At 33.3% G+C, this 8359-nt stretch overlaps 3 long non-coding RNA genes across 5 annotated transcripts; 1 reads left to right on the forward strand and 2 right to left on the reverse strand.

The window, feature by feature from the left end:
- Positions 1-1112: 1112 nt before the first annotated feature.
- Positions 1113-2449, reverse strand: LOC129919005 (uncharacterized). The gene is made up of 3 exons (XR_008773033.1): positions 1893-2449; positions 1654-1822; positions 1113-1573 (listed from the first exon to the last, which is right to left on the reverse strand). It is a non-coding gene; the product is annotated as an uncharacterized LOC129919005 (long non-coding RNA).
- A 428-nt stretch (positions 2450-2877) lies between these two features.
- On the reverse strand, positions 2878-3959 carry LOC129919006 (uncharacterized). Its single transcript, XR_008773034.1, has 3 exons — positions 3515-3959; positions 3319-3458; positions 2878-3256 (listed from the first exon to the last, which is right to left on the reverse strand). It is a non-coding gene; the product is annotated as an uncharacterized LOC129919006 (long non-coding RNA).
- A 134-nt stretch (positions 3960-4093) lies between these two features.
- Positions 4094-7849, forward strand: LOC129919007 (uncharacterized). 3 transcript variants are annotated; one of them, XR_008773036.1, is made up of 8 exons: positions 4094-4363; positions 4446-4721; positions 4790-4939; positions 5001-5432; positions 5490-5620; positions 6647-7079; positions 7138-7446; positions 7505-7847. It is a non-coding gene; the product is annotated as an uncharacterized LOC129919007 (long non-coding RNA). The 3 variants fall into 3 exon arrangements; XR_008773035.1 differs by having other exon boundaries at positions 4094-4721; positions 7505-7849; XR_008773037.1 differs by having other exon boundaries at positions 4094-4721; positions 6647-7049; positions 7201-7446.
- Positions 7850-8359: the final 510 nt, after the last annotated feature.

Genomic DNA, 8359 nt, shown 5'->3' on the forward strand with positions numbered 1-8359 from the left:
TCACAAAAAAACACCCTGTATCTAAAATACCTTCGACAAAAAACTCAGCAGGATTGCCCTCTTTTACCAAAACGTAAGGGGGTTCCCAACTAACACTTTTGCTTACGGGTTTCAAGTCTAAAGGGCTATTCGCACCTATAAGGCTGGTATACTACCCACGGTAAAAAAATTATCAGTAAACGCTGATATTTATACTTCTAAAAAACTTTTTAGGAGTATCTTATAGTGGGATTATAGGTGTGATGAGAAAATTATCTATAAGCACACTATAACGATGTCGAGAAGCATTTAATCCTATAGGAATCCACGACAGAGTTCATTAAAAGCTTCTTATCATCATAACAATTTTATTCTTATAAAGCTTTACAGGTGTACAAAATGTAGCATCTGGAAAGGTTTATAGAAGGCATGATACTCAGCTTCTGGAATTTTCTTTTTAGGACGCCAAAATATGTAGTGTTTCAATAGACTGCACCGTTTAACGAAATTTATATTCCGATAAATGTGTTATTTTTTATAGTTTATTTTTTGTTTATTTTGTGCAAGTAAAATATCCAATATATGTAGTCAAATCTTGGAAATAAAACAGGTATGTATTTTCTTAATATAATATACCTAACAAGAATGTTGAATCGATTGATGAATCATTTTTGGAGTTTTGACCTACTCATACTAGCTAAACTCTAAGTTTTGTGCGCTTAGCTCCACATCTTGATGCTCGCCTATCTTTGATGCACAAACTTCTCGAAATTCTAGAATCATACTTTAGATGATTAGATATGACTTGAGTAGACCAAAAGCATTTATTTGTAAAAGTATAGAATAGGAAATTGTTAAAAATAATAATTTTAGCTTATTTTTCCTTTTAGTAAAATCAGTATTCCAAATCATACAAACTGACAAAATTTTTGGTCAAAAAACACCCACAATCCATGATGAGTTATTCTGTTATCTCAAAGATAGGGATTAGGTCCTCTTTGTTAAAAAATATCAAAACAAAAAGAACTTAATATTTAAGTATCCAACAAGTCTGGTAATTTTTCGCACATTCCAAAGAATTTTCTTCAGCAAAAAGTTGGACAAAAGAAAAACCAGTCGAGGCTAAGTAATTAAAATGTTAAATGCAACAACACCTTACACCCTCGGGCTTAGTTGCATTGTTGTTGCATTTACCTTGTAAATTGCTATCGGCGATAACCGATTCGTTTAGTTTTTGTCCAATGCCCGGGCGTAATCAAAAACACACCTTTTGTTATCTTTTTGCACTATATTTACTTATTTTGACTTATTGAACTCAATGATTCATGAACAAAATGTTTCTAAAGAAAACTTTATTGTTGAATGAAAAAACCCGAGCATCAACAATAAGACATCTTATTAAATAAAGAATGAAGGAATGGCCAGGACTTCTTCGTCGTAGAGATTCGGTTGTTGATTGGTCAACGATTGCTGTACAAACACATTATGTAAAGATTTTCTTTATCTGGATTGGATGAAGAGAATTCTTGTTCGAGTAGCGTAATGATTATATCGTAGGCACCTTTTTTTCAGCCAAAACCCGGTGTGGGATTGACTGCAAATATGAACAAAGAAGTTGATAATGTAATACGCACACATTTCAGCAATTAATAAAGAAAAGAACATTAAACGTACTTCTTTGCATTCGTTGTCTAGAACAGTCAAGGAGTTAAGAAGTGGTTTAGTGTCAGTGGACTTTTCGCCAATGGAGTTTTCAGATTATCGGTTTCGTCTTTTTGGACCACCTATTTCCTAATTGATGGCTGGCTATATTATCGTTGATTATTTTAGCCAAAGTAATTTCCTTGGGACAAAGAAAGGGGTGTATGAACAAATATTTAAAAAAATATCAAAGAGCAATTAAGATGATTTACCTGAGCTGCGAATTGTTTATTGTCTCCTCTTTGAATTCTTCGAGACTCATGAAAAGTTGACAATATTCTTCTTCTTAACCACTATAAAAATTATTCCATTTAAGTTTGAAAAGCATCAAAAAGTGTATTCCCATGCGTTCCTTGAATCTGTGGGAATCATTCTTCTTTGCGTTTTTCAGAGCTCATTGAATTATTGATACTGTCCTCCACGAATGATTATTGACTTGATGTTAGTGTAGAGGTTATGCTGCTGATGCTTCTGGTGTTGAAACAGAGGCACCAGTATCGGTAGCAGCAGTATCATCTCGACTTGACTGCTATTTCTGTGACGTGAATGGTGTGGTCGACGTTGATGATTTTCTTCGAAAGGACAATGAATGGAACGAATTCCTTTTTTCATTTTTATAACTTGAACTCAATGGATTCATTAGTTATGTTTCGAACGAATAACAATACAAAATTGCAACTACAAATTTACTTAAAAAACAAAAAAAAAACAAAGAAACCTAGTAAACAAGGCACATTGCAGCTTTGATAAATTTATTTGTTTTCGTTGTTGATGGAAATTATCCCCAGCAAACGTAGAACTACAGAAAAAACCGGCGAAATATGTACGTAAAAGAAGTACTTCTTTTCCACTGAAAAAAGATAGGAGCTAGGGAAAAAACTCAGTTATATACTTTCTGTATATAAGAATACGTGAAGCATCTATCTCTTTCTTGCATGCAAGATGAAATGAATTTCCCCTCCATTAAAAGTACAGACAAATGTACTTCAAAACTACATCAGCGAAACACATCTGGAAGTGCTTCTGATGTACATCTTCCAGTACTTTTTTAGCTACAGAAAAACCACTGAAACTCCATATCTAGAAGTACGTAATTAAGTGGGGAAATTTGTACGTAAGAGAAGTAGTAAATCTAAATCTTTTGAAACTACAAATGAAATTACAAATAAACTCTGAAGTTAAAACTTTGGTTAGAGATTTAGATTTATTCAGTCGAATTGTATATAAAAACATGAACGTCTTGTGTGACACTTTACTTCAGACTTCTATGAGGAATGTTGACGTTGAATTTCTCTTAAATCTTACATCTACGTCAGGAATTTTGGAAATTCTTTATCACTAAACGAAGGAGAGTCGCTTCATGCACACAACTGTTGAGGGGAACAAAATGCTTTCCTCGCAATGTATTTGTAATACGAACTTGCACATCTTGATTGCCACTCGAACGGACTGCATCCAATACTGTGGCGAGCAAGGAGTCTCTGACGTTATTTTTATACTCGACATAGAATTATTGAATGTTGTTTTTGTCTAGGATTAGAGCGAACACATCAACAAGTGGTCGGAGGGTGCAGACCTGAGAAAAAAAAATAGTACCATCAGCTTCACAAAGAGCAGAAGGGAATCTCTTTAACTTACACTACAAGTCTGTGAAATGTGGATCACACTCAAGTATTGTAGTCTCTACTAAACATTAGATTCGTTTCACTCGTTCTGGATGGCGTGGAGGAAAATTTCGAACTGTAAACTCAGTCATTGATGTCTGGAATTGATCTCCACTAGAAGACAGAAAAATCAACAATTATATAATTTATTAATTTTAAAATAAGCATACCTATATTTTCCAAATCCATTGGTGGTGGTTTTGTATCATTTTTTTTATTTTAATTTTTCTAAATGCACAAGGCTGAGGTTGTGCATTTTGATGATGGAAAGAAATGGTGGTGGAATTTTTGTGGCGTGCCGAAGAATTTGTGCTACTACACATTGTGTATTGAAAATAATTTTCACAAATAACACTGATTAAGACGATATTTATTTTTTCAAATTAAATTGTTTTATTTTGGAGCACAGAAATTTTTTTTTTTGCTTAGCTAATGTTGCTGTGGCTATCAAGGTTTCACTAGAAATGCAGGAAAATGGCGAGCCGCCATTACAAAAGAGAGAAAACCTTGAGCATTGCATACATCGCACTCTTTTCCTCCCATTTACCAAAGAGTTTATTTTTTTCAGGAGAAACAAAACTACAATATTTTGAGGGGAGAGGTTTTGGTAAATAAGGAAACACATACACCTACAAAGTAAAGACTTTGTTGGTGGTCGTAATTTCCCCTAAACTACTGAGGTTTGGTTTGCAGGGTCATTTTCTTTTTCACTGGGTGCGTTCATGTACCGATCCAAGAATATCCGGATACCTTTGTGTTGTTGTAATCCCATATAAAATCTCAGCTGATCGTAAACATGTGTTGACAAGCAAAAAAATCTACAGGTATCCTAAAAATTTCTGGATTCTCGTGAATCTGAGATTTGAAGAACAGCTGATTCGTGTTCACAAACGTATCGGATACTTAGGTATCTCGGATAGGGTATCTGTGCGTACGTGAACGCACCCAATTACATTTCAAGTAAAGTATTAAATTTCAAAACAAACCGAGAAGACGATGTGTTAAACTTATCTACAAAAGTGAGCCATTAAATAAAAAACAAAAATTGGTTTACATAATTTTTCTTTGTTCCCGCATACTCTTCTTCATCATTTTCATTAGTCTACAAGGAATCATCATTTGATGGGCTAAAGTTTGATCCACCTGAGATTGAGCGAGCTCTTCTCTTTGCAACTAACAACGCTCTGGTTTGAAGATGCCATGAAAGTCCATTTCATGCTCTCGCATTGGATGGAACTTTCTATCGGATATCTGGATTCTGGAGTAACTTCCATGTTGTCGCTCGCGAAGCCAAGCATACCTACTTATATGACTCAGTTAAAAATACAAAAAGAAAAACACCGAGGAAATGAAGGAGTTGTTGAAAGCCAAATTCAGGTAACTGTTTACATGAATTTATTTTGTTTGTTTTTTTTTTTTTTCTAATTCTGATTGATTTTTTTAAGGTTTCGCAAATTGTCTCAAATACATCAGTATGGTCAATTTAGATTCGTCAAAAAAATCTAGGTATCCCACAATTCGATCGACAGTTGGAGGATGCCCCGAGCTCGGCAAGGTGGCTATAAAACTACAAAAAACAGAATGAATGAAAATCAGTAAGTTCTACTCGATGAGATAATTTCATAAGAAAACTAACCTCTTCTCTGTCTATTATAGAATTGATATCAACTAAACACTTGACCGTACCGGAAGGGTATGCGGTAGAGGAACGGGTAATTGTATGAACAAAATTCTAAACTGAAACATTAATGTTAAGGCGTGGAACTTTTTTCATCTAATTACCCGTACCACTACCGCATACCCGTCCGTTGCGGCCAAGCCTTAAATCTCGTCGAGAACTTTGCAAATTTATTAACACATTATTTAAAAATGCTCTCCGAGAAAAAAGCAAAGGTCGCATTTGAAAAAGTTTCCAAGGCAATAGATAGCACTCATAAGTCTTTACCAAGAAATAAAGACGCACAGGCTTATCTAGGAACCTCATGTGGATGGAATAAGTTATAATTATGTTGCACCAAGAAAACGTTTTCAGTCAATGAGTAATTTGAGTGGTGGTGAGAAAACTATTGCTGCTTTTTCTATGTGCACGTAAGTTTCACAAAGAAAATTGTTAATGTTTGGTTTTGAAACGTTTTTTCTTTTAAGTTTACAACCTGATCCATTTTTGTTTCATCTATAAACGAGATCACATCACAATGAACCATCAAACTATTGCCATTTCGCTCAAAGAGGAGTTTTATGTGCATGCTGTTGCTTTGGTTGGAATTTCACCAGCTGTAAGTTTTTTTTTTCAAAAAAATGATTATTGGGATTTCTAACAGAGTTGGGCACTTTAGGGCTCAATTATAGCTATCAGTAAAATCCATCAGTAAAAATTCTGTTTTGCTATTTTTAATACTTTAAGATTTTAATTTATGCAAAATATTGATGAAACAAATTAAAACACATTTTCACTAACTTTGAAAAGCATTGAAGCATTGAAAAAGAAGCAATGCATTTGGTGTTATATTTTAGTCACAAATACATTTTATAAATTTTACTGATGAAATTTTATTTTACTGAACAGTAAAATTTATAAAATGGATTTGTGAATAAAATTTAACACCAAATGTATTGCTTCTTTTTGAAAAAAAAAAAAAAATAGTTAAAATAAGCTCCCAACTTCTTTCGCCAATATTTTGTTCAAAGTAAAAGTTTTAAGTATTCAAAATAGCTAAAAAAAATTTTTACTGATGGATGGAGCCGTTATACTGATAGCTATCACAGAGCCCTTAGTTCATTTGAGTAATCATAAATTAAGTTCAAATCACGCTACTGAACAAGTTCTGACCTAGTTCATTTTAGTTCAATTTGTTTTAATCACTCTGTTTTTATAGAAAAAACAAAAATACTTTGTTCAAACTGTATCTAAACTTATGTTAAATTGAAGCATGGTACATATAAAACAAAAATTAAGTTAAAAATAATAAATAAACATTTTATTTCTTATAAAAATTCTTAATTTCCTTTATATACTTGTCGAGCTTTCTGATTCCTGTTGGGAGTCTATGAGAAGGTCGTTTTGCTTTCATTAAATTGGAATCATAGTAATCCAAGATGCTACTTGTTTGAAAAATGTTGAAAAAAGTAGAAATATTTCTGTTTTAGGCAGTACCCAAACAGAACTAGTGTTTTAATAAACTGTACCATTTCTTGAAATGTATATTCAGGCAAGCGAGTGCCTTGTTTTTTATTGTTAAAAAGTGCAAATGAAATATACAAACAAATGATTCCATTGAAAAACTATATTTTATTTATTTCAGGTGAGTTCTCATCGATGGAACAAAACGTGTCAATGGAGAAACAAATTCCACACAAGGCGCAATGATAACAATTGTTAATTAAAATTATTTGCGTTTCAATAATCCTGCCGAAGCTCAACTTATACGCAATTTCATAGGCAGCAACGAACGAATCTCGATGCCACCTTATAAAACCTAATTTAAATGGACTTAATATTAATGCCAGGATAATATTAAAGTCCTACAAATCATTTTTTAGAAGGACACTGCCCCGTTTCTCACAAATGATGGATAAAAATGTGAAAAGAAAGCCAAAGTAAACAAAAACTAAGTTAAAACTTGTCTGCATCCCTGACACAGTAGTATCTACTTGCTGCTTAGTTAAAAATACAATATGTTCGCATCTAAAAAGTACAAGAAATGGGTGAGGCTATCCATGTGTTACGTACTGCATGTATGTATGATGAGGAGTTTTATTTCAATTTTCTAATATCTTTTTCACTCATTTATAGGTGCGCCCTCCATTGCAACAACAGCAGCAACAACTTCCGTCACATCAGCAACATGCACCGCAGCAACTGCACCATCAGCAACCTTTTCAAATGATTCCTCCACAAAAACATTCCCAACCACCTCCACAGCAGAATCCTCTATACCACCAGGGAATGCATCCTCAAAACTTCAATCTACCGACATTTGGTATACCGCCCCCGGGCTGCGGTGGGTATCAACCTGCATGGGATGAGCACAATCTCCATGTGGAATGCAATGGAAAGAGATGAAGTCCAAAAACTGATGGAAGATGCTCATCTTAATGGAAAGTAAGTTAACTCGCTTGAATAAAAAAACAAAATTGATACACTAACAAATTGTCAAAAGATTTTTATTTAGTGAATTAAGTCAACGTTATGGACGCCAAGATCACAACAAAGCCATCGAAGAAGTACGTGAACGTTTTTTTCAAAGAGTACATTGTCGATTTTCTTCTCAAGAAAGAAGAGGAAAAAATTCAGAAAAAGTAAAAGGTATGTGCAAAGTTTCTGGTGTCTATTATTGAGGCAAGTTACCATAATGTTGTTTTTTTTTGAAAATTTTATATAATAATAAAAAAATTAATGAAAATATTATAACAATCTTATGTCGTTTTCTATTGACTTTTGAGATTTTTTACAAGATTTACAACTTTAAATCAAAATATCCACAAAATAAAATTGCAAAAATATTTTTTTTATCTCAAAAACAAAATTGTATAGATTGTAATTTGTTTATATATTTTCATGGATTTTTATTTTAATGATGCTGATGTCTTCTCATACTTCTATTACTTCCACATACTATAACTACTACTATACTACTACCGCTGGGTTATGCTTGCTATCGGCAACCAGCAGATACGAAGCAAAGCCGCTGACATTTTCATGAATTCACAAACATTTCCACATGATATATTTATTTTAACAGAAACTTGGTTAAATGCTAGCTTTTTAGACACGGAACTATTTTGTCAAGAGTTCTTAGTTTACAGAAAAGATCGCCACGCCGGAAATGCAAAGGAACTCGGAGGTGGTGTCTTAGTAGCGGTTCGAAATAAATTTGTTTCTTCTTCCATATCATTCCCGTTTAAGCTCTCAATTGACTTAATCTGCGTTAAAATTTCTTCAATGACTAAATCAATTTATATTCTAAATGTATATATTCCTCCAAAAAGTACATCATGCTCTTATACAGAGCTTT

Source organism: Episyrphus balteatus, chromosome 4 (genome assembly GCF_945859705.1).
Source record: "Episyrphus balteatus chromosome 4, idEpiBalt1.1, whole genome shotgun sequence".
Classification (NCBI taxonomy): Eukaryota; Metazoa; Arthropoda; class Insecta; order Diptera; family Syrphidae; genus Episyrphus; species Episyrphus balteatus.